This window comes from Globicephala melas, chromosome 3 (genome assembly GCF_963455315.2).
Source record: "Globicephala melas chromosome 3, mGloMel1.2, whole genome shotgun sequence".
In the NCBI taxonomy this organism is placed as follows: Eukaryota; Metazoa; Chordata; class Mammalia; order Artiodactyla; family Delphinidae; genus Globicephala; species Globicephala melas.
This window is the reverse complement of record NC_083316.1, coordinates 73,582,343-73,601,881: the sequence shown is the minus strand read 5'-3', so window position 1 is coordinate 73,601,881 and position 19,539 is coordinate 73,582,343.

Sequence of the window (19,539 nt, the reverse complement as noted above, 5' to 3'; positions counted from 1 at the left end):
TAGAACTTTCCAGTATTAACAAATACAGGGAGGCTTTTTAATCCAGAGAATCATACTGCCCTACTGTGTTTTCTTATTGATTTGTTTTTGGTTTCATTACCATTTTCTGACTTATTAAAGCCAGGAGTGAGTCCTCTCAAAAATCTTTTTTGTTTTGTTTATCAAGTATTAGAAAAACTAAACAGAAATTTTGGTCGTATTTCTCAAGACAAACCACAATAGGTTAAAACAACTGAGAGCAATAACTGAGTAGAATATGTTCAGACTGTTCTACTGACTCTGTATTATTATCCTTATTTTGTTCTATTTTCCCATGCAATGTCCAACCCAAGAGTCAGTCCCTGTGGATTCCCAGAACATTTCCCTGAACAGTCCACTTCTCTCAACTCCAATGCCACAAGGCTAGTGAATTCCACCATCATCTCTGCCTATTGCAATAATCTACTTCCTTGTTTCCAGTTGTGGTGTTATAACAATTTTTCCAAAGGTTATCACTCACTGCTTAAAATACTTTGACTTAAAAAATTCCTTAATCTGACTTAAAATGTTCTTTCTGATCCCACTTTGTTTTCTTCTCAACTTCCACATCTTTCCCATCATCCACTTTTCCAACCGCATTGGAATTTGTATTCTTTCAAGCTAATTTTTGCTTGAAGGAATCTTTGTACTAGCTTCTCATTCTGCATGATATGCTTTCTTCACTGACTTCCGCTTATTGTGCCATTCAAATTTCAACTAAATGTTACCTTTACTGATCACCCAATGTACAATGGCCACATAATATATTTGCATGGAATTTACCATTACTTGATATTATTTGTGCTTTTTGAAAAAAAATTTCTTTCTCTTTCCACTAAAATATAAACCCAATAAATGCTATCCTATCTTTGACATTTACACTAGTGTCTGATATATAGTGGTCCATAAGTATTTGCACAATCAATGTTGAGTGAATAATTAACAAACCAAATAGCTAAAAATCAATTAGCTTGAATATGTAGAAGATAATTTTTTTAACAGGTTTGCTCTAATTCAAGACATTTTTCAGTAGTCAGGCTGATGAAAGGTGTTTCATCTTAGAGTTTTAAAGTTTTTCCTAGGACTAAGCTTTGCTTTAAGGAGAAGTTTTCTATTACAGTGCAATTTTCACTGCACTACAATTTTCAACAATTATCACAAGAGCCTCATCGAGCTGAGCAATATAAAATGCTTTAACTTATAGCCACAGAAAGTGTTCCCTATATTCTCCAGTTTCAGGACTGGGGGGAAAAAACGTCCTCTTGTTACAAACAAAAAATATTTTTAAATGAATCATCATGTCTAAATTGTACTATAATAAAGTATTATTTTTAGAATAGCTTTGTTGAATTGAACACACTAGTGAACTGTCTTCTCTGTATCACTATCTCAATGATACTGGTAGAGACTAATATATAATTATTTGAATCAAACTTTTGAAATAAGCATCTTTTAGCAAATTTTCAATATTGCTATTTCATATTGAGTACCAGATGTCAGAAGAGTTGAAAACATGTTTATTTTGGTCTTTTGGTCCTTCAGGATTTTTCTGACTCAATACCATCCTTGTCTTGCATGGATGTGTATTTAGCCTCATTGAGTGAACAGGCTTTGAGGAGCAGCAATCTGCATACTCCTAAAAGAAATGATTTGGCCACCTGCACTTTTGGAAAACTGTAAAAAAGCTGTAGAAAGCTTTCTAAGGCAGGAAATATCAATAAATAATATTTTAAAGATTTTGGATCTCTGAGGAACATCGAGTCTCATTAAGGTGCGAGTTCTTAAGTTTAAAGAGAAATAGACATGGAGTGAGCTTGATGATTTACAAATCTGGAAGAAAAAAAGTTAGCAAAGTTTAATGTGATTGCTATTTCAGAAGAAATGGCACAATGGCACATTTGCAATTGTCAAACAGCATGTTCAAATTAGTTTGGATTCTCAGTATTTCTCTCTGTGTCTCTGCGTCTCTCTGCCCCCTCCATGCTCCTGCCACACCCTACCCTTCCCTCTCTTAGAGAGTCTCAATGCATGTTAGCTATTAGATGTTCTGGGCGTTTTAACCAAAGAAACTTAACTTTGTTCCATTCATGTTTGTTTTATCATGAGTCTTACTAACACATTTATGCAGAATACAATCTGGGAAACTACGATGTATATGGTAATACTTGGTTAATCGGGATGCCAGAGAATATGGGGAAGACTGCCTAGACTCAAATGTTACTTCTTCAAAGCCATCATATGAAATTGAACAAAGCTTACCAATTTACAGAGCTAATTAGAAGTCCCTTTTTGGAACTTCCTCTGAAGTCTGTCATTTTGAGTAATAGATTAAGTTTTAAATTTACTCTCATTTCCCCCAAACTGCTAAAGCTTTCCATATTGTATTTCTTGCTTTAAAACTGGAGAAACTGTGATAATGACCTTAGGCAGAAAAAAGAGGTTAAGTCTGGTTTAATCAGTTTTGTAAGAAACCTAAAGATACCTACCTTCAAGTTTATATTTTTAAATTATTTTCATTTTAACAAATTATTTCCAATTGCTCTAAAGCTTTTCAGAACTTCTACTTCTTTAAAGACTAATTAAATATATTTTAATATACCTGTTATTTGACAAGGGTTCATGAATATTTATCCTTCTAGAGTCATATTTTGGGGAAGATTTTTATTCTCAATTTGCAGCTATTGTACATAACTAATGCTATTCCCAACTTTACCTTTCTAAATGTATGAGAGTTCTTCCAAGTTATACTGACAATTCCTTTAAAAGCCTAATTAATCAATTACATTAAAATATTTGTAACTGGTAAAATGCTATATTTCAAGAAAAATGTTAATATATTGATAGACTATCCAATATATTGTAATAATTATGCATAAGTATATACTTGGAAAAAATAAGTCTCCAAGTCTTACCAATGTTAATATGTTTTTTCTCTACAGAATTAACTTTGCCTATACTGGTTAACCCTCTTGGCCTAATGCAAGAATGTGAAGATCTATCTGAACACAAGAGAATAAGAATGGTTGTTTTATGATACAATTTTTAAACTACTCTAAGTTTTACATGTAAATATATTATGATGTGTAAGTCATTTTCAAACTTCATTACCTTATTATTACTGATAAGTTACTTGAAAGAGCCGACCAGTTGCTTGTAGCACAAAAATAGGATAAAACCCTGTGGCTGAGATGCATTTGTTTAAGATAGTAGGTCTCAAAATTTTTTACTTGAGTTAAGGAGGCAGAAAAATCTCCAATGGAGAAATTTAAAATATCTGAGAAGATAAAGCTAATCAATTTACAGCAGGAGAATATGCACATCCTATAATTTGCTTTCGGGATACACTTATGACAATTCTCATTTGAACTGCTGCACATGTACCATATTTTTATCACTGGTTCTCTAGTTCTGTCCTTGGACAACATAAAATAGAATACCTTAGGGATACTTATGTTACAAACAGGTTACAAGTCATAGCTCTAGACCTACTGAATGATTTAGGATAAACATTTTAAAATAACCCTTTTATTGCGATTAATAAGTAAAGTTTGAGAGACAAGCTTCAGTTATGGTAATCTTACATATGAAAATTACCACATATTAGTGGTTCCCAAATTGGGGTGTTCACTCAAATATCAACCCAACAAATGGACTGGATAATGATGAAGATAAATCTATTATAATTTGTGTTTGCAAGAATAGCAGTCATTCAAAACCACAACACAATCAAAATAATTCTGGTCATGTACTGATTACAAAAAGTCCTCCACTAAAGTTGCAAGATTTCCAATTATTTAAAAATACAAAAGTGCAGGAATAGCTTTACTGTGTTGCCAAACATTGTGTGATAGTGAGAATTCTTCCCCAAATACTAACTTAGATTTATGAACAAGTTTACTAAATTAATAGTTTAGTTTAACATAACAAATATTAGCACTCCTAATCACTTATTTAGTAGGTATTACTAAGTAGCCATTAGTCATATGTAATATCTTAGCCAAACGTCTAAGATACTGTACAGATTTCCATTAAGAGAGAGAAAGGAATTTTCACTTTCTATTAGTTCTTTGGCCCTGAACTTAGTACAAGTTTAGTACCATTTAGAACATATCCTCCAGTCACTAGTTTGATAAATAATTCTTAAGGTATCATCCCAGTTCTTAAACTCTCAATTTTCTCATCTGTCCACTGATGATAATATTAGTAGTTAAATCTACCTGCCAATAGTTTTGTACAACAAAACCACAGAATTGATATGAAGATAAAAGTTGATGGGTGATTGTCATGATAAGTGATAAACATATTTAATTTATTTAGTTTGGTTCAACCAATATTTATTGATTGCCTTTTACTTTTTTTGAAATTGAACTATCTTTATATTCACTTTTAATTCATTTGTCCATTCAACAAATATGTATTGGGCACCTATTATATGCCAGGTATTCTGCTTGTTAAGGAATTGAGGCCAAAGGTATAATATTCTGGTCCCTTGGAATTATTCATCTGGTGAGGGAGACATAATTTAATCATAAAATTACAATCATGTTAAGTGCTATAAAATACTGTCACATGGCACTCTAAGCACATTCACCATGGGAGTCAGAGGGAATAAAACTTGAGCTGAGATGTGAAGAGTAAATGCAGGTGAGAAGGCATGGAAGTAGATCAAGCAACACTGGGAAGTAAACAAATGCATGAGTATTCCTGAAAAATCCAGAATGAGTAGATCATGACAAATTTTTCTTAGGATTCTATCAGATGGTGGAATTAATTACCTGTGGGCAAATTGGGAAGCTTTAAAGATTGAAACAATGTTTCAGTGAGCTGAATAATGTTAATGTAAGCTACACCATTAAAAATCAACTAATTCAGTCATCATAGATAGTAGCAAACTTTATATACTACTGTATCACTTTAAATTGTTAGGTCAGGAAAAATATGCAAAAATTAAGACAGGTACAATTCAGAATAAAAAAGAATTTGTATGGTCACTCAGATAGTACTGTTTTCTTACTTTAATGTCATGAATTTATTTTAATTCAACTATCTTGTTTTGATGAACCATAAATCACTTTCAAGTTGATGCAATTTGTATTTGTCATCCTTTTTGCCTATCAAGCTTCTAGAACCTCTTTCCTTTGGGGAATTACCCCACAAAAGGAGGGAAATTCTCACCTTAGAAGCTGAAAATATCAGGTATGAATATTTCTGTTTTTTTGTCAGCAATGATAGGGCATATGGGGCAGGTTCCTCAAATCTGGAGCCTCAGTTGCAGCCCCGGCACCTTGAGAATTCTAAGAGTAATCATACATCCTGTTTTACCTGAGATTGCCTTGATTCATGCATATTGTCCCAGTTTAATTATTAATAACCTCTCCTACTCTCAGGAGTCCTGGTTTGGACAATAGATAGTATGGTCCCCTTAATCACATGGAATATTCTCTGGTGATGGTAGGTACAGCAGGACTGAATTCAGAGTTCAGCAATGGCAACTGGTCTAGTGGTAGTTTTTGGTGTCCTATGATAGGGATGCAGGCTACAGCTTTTAGCAGTTGATGATGGAAGAAGGGCTTCCTTGTGTGGGTCAATTCTTGGAATTTTTTGTCCATCTAGCCTTTCCTGGCCACACAATCCTCTTCTCTATGCCTCCCAGTTGGGGAAGTAAACTATATAACACTGTTTCCTTTTCTTTATTTTCTTTCTTCCTTTCTTTATTTCTTGTTTTTTATTCATTTCAAGTTTACTTGGGACCCTTTGAGAGTCAATTCTGCTGCCTGCTAAAAGCTCTGGATAGGCTACCCAGAAACAAATTATTTTCTTCTCTCTTAAAATGTGGGGTAATTACCTTTTCCTCTTAATCACCAAGTTTTAGTTTCTAATTATGGAGCCAGAGAAATAGGACTTCTCAATATTCTCTAATATAGTAATTTATTTTGGGGTCTTTTGAATGTTATACATTCTTCTTTTTAAAAAAAGAACAATTTTGTTTATTTTTACAGCATTCTGTTATAATTTAATTGTAATAATATTCAATTAAAAATACCCTTGACACAGCTCTATAACTGTTGCTGTTTATAATGGCTCAAGGGAAAATATTCAAGACATCATAACTATTATTATGTATATAAAATTCATTTTGTATTTATTGCTATAAACATCTTGTTAATGGACAACCAGTAAATTATTAAGAGGATTATAATGATGAGAAATAATACCTATAAAATAGTAGATACCAATGATTAACAGCATAATTACTATTTTTCAATGACTGAGTTCATATAAGTCCAAAGTTTGAGTTCCTTTGAACTTGAATTTTTTATTTTCTCTTGAGAGGTCAACATGATTCAATTCCAAAATTATATTAGAAAAAGTTATGGTTTCAATCCTTAGTTGTTACAGAAAATCATCTCAACATATTGCAACTCTAGGCACTGATTTAAGCAGGACTGTGCATCTTTTCCTAATTCTGCACTCAGTAACGTCATGTGGGTAGTTTGAAATTCGCCATGATGGGAAGATTTTCACCATGGAAATGAGCAAACCTACAAATCTGGGCTTTACTCTCCCCCACTCCACCTTCCCTGTTGCAGACTGGTTTTTAAACAGTTACCGGCATACCCCTGATTTAAAGTTCCAAAGGAAGAACCTCTCTTTTTCTTAGTAGGATGAAGATACAACATTTATTTGGACCTAATAAATATAATTACTTTAATTTCTGTTCTTGCATATGATACAGTAGATCATATTAAGATAATGGTCCTACTATAAAACTAGGAAACCCTGATTAAACTGTAATAGTTAAAGACATCATTGCAACAGACTAGATGAATGAAGTACCAGAGAGTAGAGAGCCCTTCAAAGGTAAGCTAACTTTCCTTCCCTGCCCCCCACCCCCGGCAAAGGCATTGGGTAATTGTAGGCTTGGGCTGAACATTATGACTATTATAAGTGATGAGCCTCTACTGGGGGGAAAAGAAGTAAACATTCAAGCCCTAGCTGCATGCAGCTGGAGGAACAACCTGGAATTTTAGCAATAGCACAACATGATGGAGAGCTAGGACAAACACTTTTAAAATGAGTAAATCTCCCATAGTCATAATTACTTAGGAAACAAATATCTTCTAGGGTAGAGGCAAGTTTCAAGCACAGGGTTAGTCTCACTCTCAAGATATTTGTCAGATTTGGTTTCTTGGTGTTGGAGACTAGAGGAATATGCTGAGAAGTCTAAAGAACAGAGCTCAATTTCTAATACTCTTTTCAGGGTTGAGGAAAAGCCACCTCTTGGCACCCTCTTGAAAGCTCCAAAGACCACATTCTAGAATTAGGAACGGACCATAGGAAGACCTAGTCTTACTAAAACTGCAAAGTATTTTCAACTGCTTCAATCACTAATTGGATTGATGTTGTTTCTCCTTCACCACAACTATCTAACAGAGGGAAAAAGAGAAAACTCTTTTGGAAGATAATATCATCTGAAGCCCATGGTTAATTAATATACAAATTCTAGCATACATCCAAAAATTACCGTAAATGTGAAAAATAAAGAAAATTTGATTGTTATTCAAGTGCAAAAAAAGAGAATAGAAACAGACCTATTAGATAATTGAGATATTGAAGACAGCAGCAAAGACTTTGAAATATCTATCAGTAATGTGTTAAATAAAATATAGAAAAAGACAAAATAGAAAAAATGATAGAACATATCAGTGGAAAAAGAAATCTATAAAGAAGGATAAAATAGGCACTATAGCATTGAAAAACCAATATATGTATTAAGAACTCAATGGTTGAACATCAAATTAGATAAAAACAAACCAAAGATTACTGAAATTGAAGAGAGATCAAGAGAAAATATCCAATCAGAGCATAAGAAAGGGAAAGGAGAGACGTAATGGTGCAGAAGCAACACCACAGAAATAATAGCAGAACATTTCCAAAAACTGATATTAGTTATCAACCTACATATTCAAGAGACTCAGCAACCACAAGCAGAATATTTAAAAAACTGCAATTAGACACATCAGAGTCAAATTGCTGAAAACCAAAGACAAAAGAAAGAATCTCAAAAAAATCCAAAAATGTGATACACACACACACACACACACACACACACACAATGGGATATTACTCAGCCATAAGAAAAGAATGAAATAATGCCAGTTGCAGCACAATGGATGGGCCTAGAGATTGTCAAACTGAATGAAGTAAATCAGAGAAAGTCACATATCACATGATATCTATTATATGTGGAATCTAAAAAAATGATACAAATGAACCTATTTACAAAACAGAAGTAGAGTCACAGATGTAGAAAACAAACTTATGGTTACCAAAGGTGAAAGGCAGGGGTGGGAGGGATAAATTGGGAGATTGGGATTGACATATACACACTACTATATATAAAATAGATAACTAATAAGAACCTACTCTATAGCACAGGGAACTCTAATCAATACTCTGTGATGACCTATATGGAAATAGAATCTAAAAAAGAGTAGATATATGTATATGTATAAATGATTCACTTTGTTGTACAGCAGAAACTAACAACACTGTAAATCAATTATACTCCAATAAAAATTAATTTAAAAAAAATCCAAAGAAAAGACACATTGCCTTCAAAGAGTGGGCAGGTGGAGAGAGAGAGAGGGAAAGAGATAGACTGATATCTGAGTTCTCACTAGAAATCATGGTACTCAGAAGTCAATGGGGTAAATACTTAGAGTGCTGAAATAAAAAATAACTGCCAACTCAGAACTCTCTCCTCAAAAAAATTTTTTAAATACTTGAAAAATGATATTGAAATAAAGTTGTAAACTAATTTTCAGACAAACAGAAAAGTTATCGCCAGGAGGTCCGTAATAAAAGAAAAAAAAAAAACCAAAATGTACTTCTTTGAAAAGGTCATAAAAATGAAATACGTTTGGAACAACTATTAAAAAACAAAGAGAAAAAAACTGTCTATAACAGGAATGAAAAAAAAAATCAAGGGAGAGAAGGTATTATCTACTACCTCATGCAAATAAATTTCACAGTTTTATAAATTGGAAAAAAATAGTTATCTCTTTCTCTCTCTCTCTCTCTCTCTCTCTTTCTCACACACACACACACACACACACACACACACAGACACACACACAGACACACACACACACACACTCAGACAGGACCTGATGGCATCACCAGCGAAAGTACTCCTTGGCAACATCTATTGAAGGTGAGCATCTATTGATGAGTACCCTATGATCCAGCAATTCCACTCCTAGGTTCATACCAAATAGAAATGTGTACCTATCCTCACCAAAAGTCATAGATTGGAATGCTCTCACCAACATTATGCTTAATATCCATTTTGGAAGGATTCAATAGCCATCAGTTTTACAGTATATAAATAAATTACAGTATATTCACCCAATTATATACTATACAAAAATAATAATAAAATATAACTGCATACAGAAATATCCATGAATGTCACAAACATGTTAAGTAAACTACAGTAAGCACAAAAGAATATATAGTGTATTATATCAAGTACAAAATCTAACCATAAAATAATTTTACTTATTAAAGTACCAAAAATAATCAATGGCGTTAGTAGTCCAGTAATAATTAATCAAGGTGTAGGTGTTTAGCAAACAGAAGGAAGCATGTATTGATACTATGTATATCAAATTTAAAACTTAAGTTTTAAAAAACATCCTCTGAGACACAAACGATTCAAATTAATTTTACAGATAAAACAAAAATCTGGAGTTTGTTATAGTTTAATAATCATCACTGATTTGGATTATCAATCACATCTATTGATCTTTTACATTTTATGTATAAGCATATGCTTTGCAATTTTGAAAGGGCTATATGACATCTTTTTATAATGTTTTTATAACATCAAATTCTTTGTATATTTACCTAATAAATATCTGTTCAAAACAAGAATTAAATTTTATAATATCATTTATAATAAAGCTCCAATAAAACAAAAATTATAGAGAGCAAGCAGTGCTTTTAAAGGTTAGTACATCTCTTCCTTTCTTTTTTTAATGCCTGACATATCTGTATCAGAATTTTCATTGTTCAAGTCTTCAAAAACTGCAAATCTTTCAAGCACTAGGAGAGGTCTTTCAAAACAACATAGTCTTCTATTATTTTCCACTTTACAAGTCCTCTTCCCTTCCCCCTCCCTATAAGGGCCCCAAACCCTTCAGGCCTTGAATCATGTCACTATGATTCCAGCTAAAGGGAACTGGAGAGCACTCCCCTGGGTTCCTATTAACACCTGCCACTTAATCAGCCAGAGGGGCTGTTGGTGACTGATGGCATATAGTTCCATCCATCCCTTCTCCTCCCCTCCCCAGTGGCTGTACCACCATTGTATCCATCCCAGGCTGGGGAGTGAGAGTAACAGATTGGGCAACACAGAGAGTTGGAGAAATATATCCAATTGCTCAAAAACAGGAATTTGTTAATAGTAAAATCCCAGTTATAAACTTGCAAACCAAGAACATGCAGCCGTGGAATGTATTAGTTGAAAATCTGTAATTTTTCAGCTTTCAGATTCATAAATATTTCAGGTATTGTACAACTACAGCAGCAAATAGTAATAGAGACCTCCCTGGATAGAAGGTTACTACAGATAAGAGGTATGTGGCTAAGCGTAGGGGGTCTTACATTTTGAATGAGGAGTAAGTTTAACAGTGTAGCCATCTCTAATTTAGACTGTTTTCTTAATCTGCTGCCAGAGGACCATGCTGAGTGATTCACAGTAATGAACTCCACCTGGATGCTCTGTAAATCTGAAAAGGAGAACTGCAGCCTTGTAACCGTTGTTACCACAGATCTGGTTGAGTGAGCTCTAATTTGATCCTTAAGTGACCATCCCACCAAGGAACTATGAGAAATGCTTGGAGACTGCCATTTCATGATAGCACAAGAAAGACTACTTATTTAAATAAGATTATTATGAAATATAATGACCTACATTGAGAAAAAAAACCAGGAACATTTGTAGAAAAACAAAAACAAGTTAATACTAAATATTTAATCTTGAACCGCTGGATCACAGAGTTAGTTTAATGGGATCAGTATTTTCAAAAATATAACAAAAAGTAATATACATTTTTATAACAGATAAGAACAGTTTACTAAAATTATTTAAACACCATTATACAATTGATGGCAGTTAACTCACCAATGATGACTATAATACTTGTAGCATCTGGCCTTACATAAAGAGTACACTAAAGTATACATTATAATGTATTGCATAATAAAATATACCAAGTAAATAGCATTTTTAAAGATACAGAATGTATATGTCACCATTGCATAACAACGGTAATGAAATGCTAACCATATCCTATAAACCACAAATTGAGCTGTATGGCTTGAATTTATTTCTATCTGAAACTGTGGTCAACATCTTAATAAAGTACTTTGCGAACAAGGTCATGGACACCACTCTGCTTCTGCTGCTTTATCAAGGTCCTTGGGAACCAGCCTGTAACAAGTCCTGCCACAAAACAGACCATTGGTTGATCTTGCAGCTCCCTGTACTGAAATTAATTTTCCATACATTCCTTGTTACAAATTCTTGTTCACTTTAGTGGATATTTGTTGTATTTTCTTGTCCATTTTCCCTACTTCTGACAGAAGAACAAATACAAAATGCATGTTTCTCAGGACAACCACCTCTCCCTTATTTGCGGTCCTTGTGGTTCGAGTGATCATTTTGGACATAGTTCGGATTTGCCAACAAACATCAGCTAAATGAGACAATAAAGAATAAACTCATCCATTCATTAATTTATTCATGTATTTATTCACTGATTTTTGCTTAGAAAATTCTTGATTCAATTTCAGTTGAATCTTAATAATATCCTGCTCTACAACTGTATAAACCTGATGTTTCCAATAGCCCTGGAAACAGAACTTTGATACCTAGATTTGCCAGTTTGTGCATAGGTGCATATACATGCTTATGTAGATAACCTGAAAGACATATAGAGCAAATTATCAACCCCATGGTTATTTATTTTGTGAATAAGATTTTTTAATTTATGTATTTTATAAAAATTATGGAAGTATATATTCTGATTAATATTACAAAGTAAGACCTATTTTCAGTCAATGTTGAGTATAATTTTTAGTAGATCAATAAAGGAATTGGCTCTTTCAAGGGAGAATGAATTCTTGTTATGGGAAATGTATTAGCAAAGGCTGGTCATTCCTTCGTGGGTATTTTTTAGTGTGGAATCTCACTAAGGATAGTAGTCAGATTAGATGGTCTTTGATATTCCTTTCAACACAGGTAATTTGTGATTCATAAGCTCATATTTGTATAGATTATAGAACACTAGGCACCATGGAGAAATGAAAAAGAAATAATGAGCAAGTACTCCGCTTTAGAATTTAAAATAGACTTAGGTAAAGTCAAATAGAAAATAATACAAAAGTAAATCGAAGTAATATGTCAACAAATAAAATGATACATTTCTAGCTGAATATATAAATGCTAAAGAGATTTTTCACAAAGATATTTACTGAATAAGATTTCTAGGAGAATTCTGAGTCCAATCACAGTGATGGTACATTAACTTCAGTAATTCTTCTACAACTCTGTTTCCTCAAACTTTTCAATTTCCGTTACTTTTCCCATTCCCACCATATATTACCCACAAACATAGTTTAAACCACTTTATCTCTTGGATCCACTGATATCAGAAGATACACAGCAGATTTCTTCCCAACTCAGTAAATGTCAACTCCAAATCCTAATGAGTGTGTATTTAAAATATATATAGTCTAATCTCTTACAATCAACTAACAGACTTATTGAAAAAACAGACAAATCTACTATCATACTTGAAGACTTTAACACTTCTCTCTCAATAAGTAGAATAATATGGAAAAATATAAGGATATAAAAGACTGCAACATTTACACCATTATGACCCAATTTATTATTTTTAAGACCTTTTTATTTTTAAGAGCAGCTTTTAGTTTTACAACAAAATTTAGAGGAAGTATAGATATTTCCTATCAACCTACTGCCACACATATGCATAGCTTCCCCCATTATCAACATCATTCACTAGAATGGTACATTTTTACCAAGAATGAACCTAGATTGACACATCATAATAACCAAAGTCCGTATACTTTAGGTTTTACTCTTGGTGTTGTATATTCTGTGGATTTAGAAAAAGTAGAATGACATATAGCCATTATTATTTATATCATACAGAGTATTTTCACTGTCCTAAAGTTTCTCTGCCTATTCATTTCTCCCACCCTGCTGTCCCTTATTAACTGCTCATCTTTGTATTGTCTCCATAGTTTGCCTTTCCAAGAATGTCATATAGTTGGAATCGTACAGTATATAGCCTCGACAAATTATCTTCTTTTACCTAGTAGTACGCATTTAAGTTTTCTTTGTCTTTTCATGGCTTAATAGCTCACTTATTTTTAGCATTTAATATTAGTCCGTTGTCTGGATAGATCACAGTTTATTTACCTACTGAAGAATATCCTGGGTTGCTTCTAAGTTTTGGAAAATATGAATAAAGCTACTATAAACATCTGTGTACAGGTTTTTGTGTGGATTAGTTTTTAACTCCTTAGGTAAATACCAAGATGCACAATTGCTGGATCATATGGTAAGAATATGTTTAGTTTTGTAAGAAATTGCCAAACTATGACCCAATTTATAGCACATTATTTTCAGCTATGGCAGCAAACATGTTCTTTTCAAGTGCATATGGACCACTTAGCAAAATAGACCATATGTTGAACCATAAAACATATCTCAATCAAGTCTAAAAGATGGAAATTATAAAGGGTATAGTTTCCGACTTACACAATTTTAATTAAAATAAATAAAATATATCTAGTAATTCTCAAATAAAGATTAAACAATATAACCTATAGTCACAGTAAAGTAAGAAAAATTTAAAGTATTTTAAAACAAGTGATATTAAAAAGACACTGTATAAAAAAATCTGTGAAATGCTGATAAGCAACTGCCAAAAAGGAAAACTGTAGTTTTCAGTACTTTTGTTAAAAAATAAAACTTCTAGTCCTCCTTCTTAAAATGCTACAAGAAAAGTGTAAAACAAAGATAAATAAAAGGAATAAATACATAAGTAAGTAGCATATATCATTGGATAGAAAACAGGTAGACAGCATAGAAAGCCAAAAGTTGATTCTTCAAAAAGAATAATAAAATTAATAACCCTTTGCAAGACTGATCAAGCAGAAAAGAAGAATAAATGAACCATATCAACAATAAAGATAGACTATCACCATAGATCTTTAGATTACTTCATGTTAGATTATTAATATTCATTGACATTTAATGATTATTAGTGTAATATGTTTAATAAGACAAAATTCTTAAAAACTACAGAGCAAAATTTATTTAAAATATTAATAATTAGAATCAAGCAATATGTAAAAAAATAATATATCAATACTCTGATTAAATGAAAATATCACTCATAGTTCCTTCCATCAAGAGGTCTTAAACTTCTTTCCTTTCCATAAGAAATGGATCATATTTTCCACTAAGTAACTTTCTCAGTCTGTTTTCTGTCCATAGAAATTTGGTAACACACAGGCAATTCTGATGCAGTCACATGAGTGAGTCCAGGCAATACCAATAGAAAACCACCCCACTAACACACAAATTGTAAGCAATGATATATCATTGTTTTAAGTCACCGCATTTTGGAGTATTTTCTTATACAGCCCTAGATAACTGATAGAATGAAAAGATGAAGTAAAAGTCTTTATTTGTGGATGACATAATTGTCTATGTGGAAATCCTAGGATATACACAAAAGCTACTAGAACTAATAAGTGAAGTTAGTAACATTACAGGATACAAGATCAATATAGAAAAATCAATTTTGTTTCTAGCAGCGGCCAACTGAAATTGAAATTAGACACAGAATACCACTTATGACAGCATAAAAGTATAAATCTTAAGGATAATTCCAAAAAAAGATGTGTAAGACCTGTGTAATGACAGAATATAAATAACTGTTGAGAAAAATTCACAAGACCTAAATAATGGAAAAGCATACTGTGTTCATGATCTCATGCTTCAAAATTGTTAAGATGCTAACTCTTTCTTGATCAATCTACTGATTCAATGTAGTAATATAGTTCTAATTAATATCCAGAAAATATTTTTGAAGAAATTGACAAACAGATTCCAAAATTTGGATGAAAATCCAAAGACTCTAGAATAATCAAAACATTTTTTTAAAATAACTAACTTGGATAATTTACATTACCTGACCTCTATAAGTATTATAAAATTATTATAATAATGCAACGTGATTTTAGCATGATAATAGATCACTGGAGCTGCATAAAGTCAAGAAATAGACCCACACATGTACTATATGTGGATATTTGACAAAGTTGCAAAGGAAACTAAGTGGAAGAAAGATCATCTTTTTAACATGTATTGCTGAAACCATTAGATATTTATATACAATAAATAAATGAATTCCTACATTTAATGCCATATAAAAGTTATTCAAAATGGGTCATAGAACTAATTGTAAAACCTAAAACAATATAATTTTAAAGGGGGAAACAATAGAAATTATTTTTAAGCGTAAGCAGATGTTTCCTGAATATGATACCAAAATCATGCTTCATAAAATACATAAATGGAATATTAGACTATTGAAATAAGAACTTATGCTCTGTGAAAGTTACTCTTAAAAAAATCAGAAAGAAAAGCCGAACACTAACATATTGAATATTCGTAAACAGTATATCTGAAAAAGGAATTGTATCAAGAATATATAAAGAACATCCAAACTCAATAGAACAAACACACAAATAAATTTGCAAAAAAATAATGAGCATACTTCCAGTTTCCATTTCCACATGTGAGGACCTGGACATTGTCACTCTATTCAAATAACAAGTAAAAGCTGAAAAGACTAAAAAATTAACACTCACCTTGGATCATAAAAGACGAGAGGACATAGGGCAAACCACTGTTCCCAAGTGGTTGGAAATACAGACAAGCAAATACAGGGAGTCTTGGCTTACCAGAGCAGAACTATGTCAACTCTAGCTATCCTATCCCACCTGAGAAGGTTGGAAAAAAACTGAGAAACTCTGGGCAGTTTACATTCCAGAGGCACAGGCTTGCTAAAAGTCACTTACTAAAACCTCACACCTCACCACCACATAGCTAAAGTCCTATTTATAAAAGTTCCTTTACCTAGTGTATCATATGCAGCTACTGAGAAAAAAAAAATGACGAGGCATGCCAAAAGGCAGAAAATACAAAATGAAGAGACAGAGCAAACATTAGAACCAGATATGGCAGAGATGTTGGAAATGGCAGAGAATTTAAAACAACTGTAATTAATATTCTAAGGGCTCTAATGGATAGAGTAGATAGCATGCAAGAGCAGATGGTCAATGTAAGCAGAGAGATGGAAAGTCTAAGATAACTAAAAAGAAATGCTAGAGGTAAAAAACATTAACAGAAACGAAGAATGCCTCTAATGGGCTCATTAGTAGACTGGATGCAAGTGAGGAAATAATCTCTGAGCTAGAGGACCTATCAATAGGGTCTTTGAAAACCTAAAGCAGAGAACAAAAACTGGAAAAAAAATTAAAAAGCAGAACAGACAACAAAGGACTACAAGACAACTACAAAAGGTGAAACATTTGTATAATGGGAGTACTAGAAGGAAAAGAGAGAAAAGAACAGAAATATTTGAAACAATAATGCCTGAGAATTTTCCCAAATTAATGTCTGGCACCAAATCATAGATCCAAGAATCTCAGAGAACACCAAGCAGGACAAATGCTCCCCTAGTCCCACCAAATTACACCTAAACATATTATTTTCAAACTTCAGTAAAATCAAAGATTTTTTTAAAATTCTGAAAGACGTCAGAGGGAGAAAATATCTTACCTATAGAGGAGCAAAGATAAGAACTGCACCCTGCTTATCCTCTGAAACCATGCAAGAAAGAAGAGAATGGAGAGAAATATTTGAAGTGTTGACAGAAGAAAACTACCAACCTAGAATTCTGCACCTTGCAAAGTTATCCTTCAAAAGTGAGAATGGAAAAAAAAAAGTCTTGTTCAAATAAACAAAAACTAAGAAAATTTGTTGCCAGTAAAACTGCCTCACAAAAAATGTTAAAAGAAGTTCTTTAGAGGGAAGGAAAAAGCGTAAATCAGAAAATCAGATCTACATAAAGAAAGGAAGATCAATGAAGAAGACATAACTAATGGTAAAACTAAAATACTTATTTTTCTTATTTTTAATTAATCTAACAGAAACTCTGTTCAAAATAATACCAATAATGTATTTCATTAGGTATGCTTATATATAAGTGAAATAAATGACAGCAATCATAGAAGGGACAGGGTAGGAATTACGATTATTTTGTTATCATAAGGCACTCACACCATCTGTGAAGTGGTATAGTGTCATTTGAAAGTGGATGTGGATTAGCTGTAAATGTATATTGCAAACTCTAGGGCAACCACTAAAATTTTCTAAAACAGGATAGAAAATGGAATTATATCAAATTCTCAGTTAAAACCACAAAAGTCAGGAAAAGTGTAAAGGATAAAAATAGAAACAAAAACAAAGGCAATAAATAGAAAATAGTAATGAATATGAATGTGGCAAATATTAATTCAACTGTATCAATAATCACTTTGAAATTCAATGGTTGTCAAAGATAGAGATCGACAGAGTGGCTCAAAAAGCAAGACGAACTCAATGTTATTTACAAGAAACATACTTTAAATATAAAATCACATATAGATTAAAATTAAATGGATGGAGAAAATATATATCATGCTAACATTTTAAAACCTCAAAAGAATGAAGGAATATGTATATTGAGCCCAGGAAGAGTACACATCAGGTAAAGAAAGTTATTAGGGATAAAGAAAAGCATTACATAATGATAAAGTGGTCAATTCTCCAAAAAGACATAACAATCCTTAAAATGTATGTGCCTAACAATAGAGTGTCAAACCACATGAGGCAAAAACTAATACAACTGCAAGGAGAAATAGATGGATCTACTATCATATTGGAGACATCAGACCCCTCTATTAGAAATGGACAGATCTTGAAGGCAGAAAATATGCAAGGAAAGCTAAACTCAACACCACCATCAATCAATGGGATATAATTGAGATCTATAGGTTAATTCATCCAACAAGAGCAGAAGTCCCAATATTCTCAAGCTCACACGGAACATTCACCAGATAGACCACACTTTGGGTCATAAAACACACCTTAACGAATATGAAGTAAAGAAATCACACAATCGTTAGTCTCAGACTACAGTGGAATTTAATTAGAATAACAGAAAGAAAATTGGACTATGCTAAAAATATGTGAAGATTAAACAATATACTTCTAAATAACACATGGGTCAAAGAAGAAAACTCAAAGAGTATTTTGAAAATTTTGAAATTTTGAACTGTATAAAAATTTAAAACACACCCAATTTATCAAAATTTGTGGGATGCATTGAAAGCACTGCTTAGAGGGAAATTTATAGCAGAGAATGCATATAATAGAAAATAAGAAAGATGTAAAGTCAATCATCTAAGAGTTCACTTTAGGAAACCAGAAAAACACAAGCAAATTAAATCCAAAGAAAGCAGAGGAAAATAAGTAATAATAACTAGAACACAAATCAATGAATTTAAATGGAATCAATAGAGAAAATCAATGAAACCAAAAGCTGGATCCTTGAAAAGATCAACAAAATAAATAAGCCTGTAGCCAGTCTAACAAGAATAAAAAAAGAGAGAGGACACAAATAACTAGTATCAGAAATTAAGGAGGGCACACCACTAAAGATCCTATGGACATTAAAAAGATAAAAAGGAATACTATGAACTCTATGTCCACAAATTTAATAACCTATATGAAATAGACCAATTCTTTGAAAGACACTATCTGCCAAAACTCACAAGAAATAGATAATCTTAATAGGCCTCTATTAAAGAAACTGAATGAATAATTAATAACCTTCCAAAACAGAAAGTATATGGTCCAGATGGTGTCCCTGGTGAACTCTACCAAATATTTAAGGAAGAACTTATACCTATTCTCTACAACCTCTTTCATAGAGAGGAAATACTTGCTAATTCATTCTGTGAGTCCAGCATTATCTTATTACCAAGACCAGGCAAAGACATTACAAAAATCTAAAAGCCAGTGTCTCTCACAAACATATATGCAAAAATTCTCAACAAGATATTAGCAAATTGAATCCAACAAGTTGTACAAAGAATTATCCACCTCGACCAAGTGGAGTTTATCTCTCATATGCAATGCTATTTCAACATTCAAAAATCAGTCAATGTAATCCATCAAATAAGTAGGCTAAAAAAGGAAAATCACAGGCTTATATAAATAAAAGCATAAAAATTTGGCAAAACCAAACACCAATTCATTATTAAAAACTCAGTAAACTAGGAATAGAGGGGAACTTCCTCAAC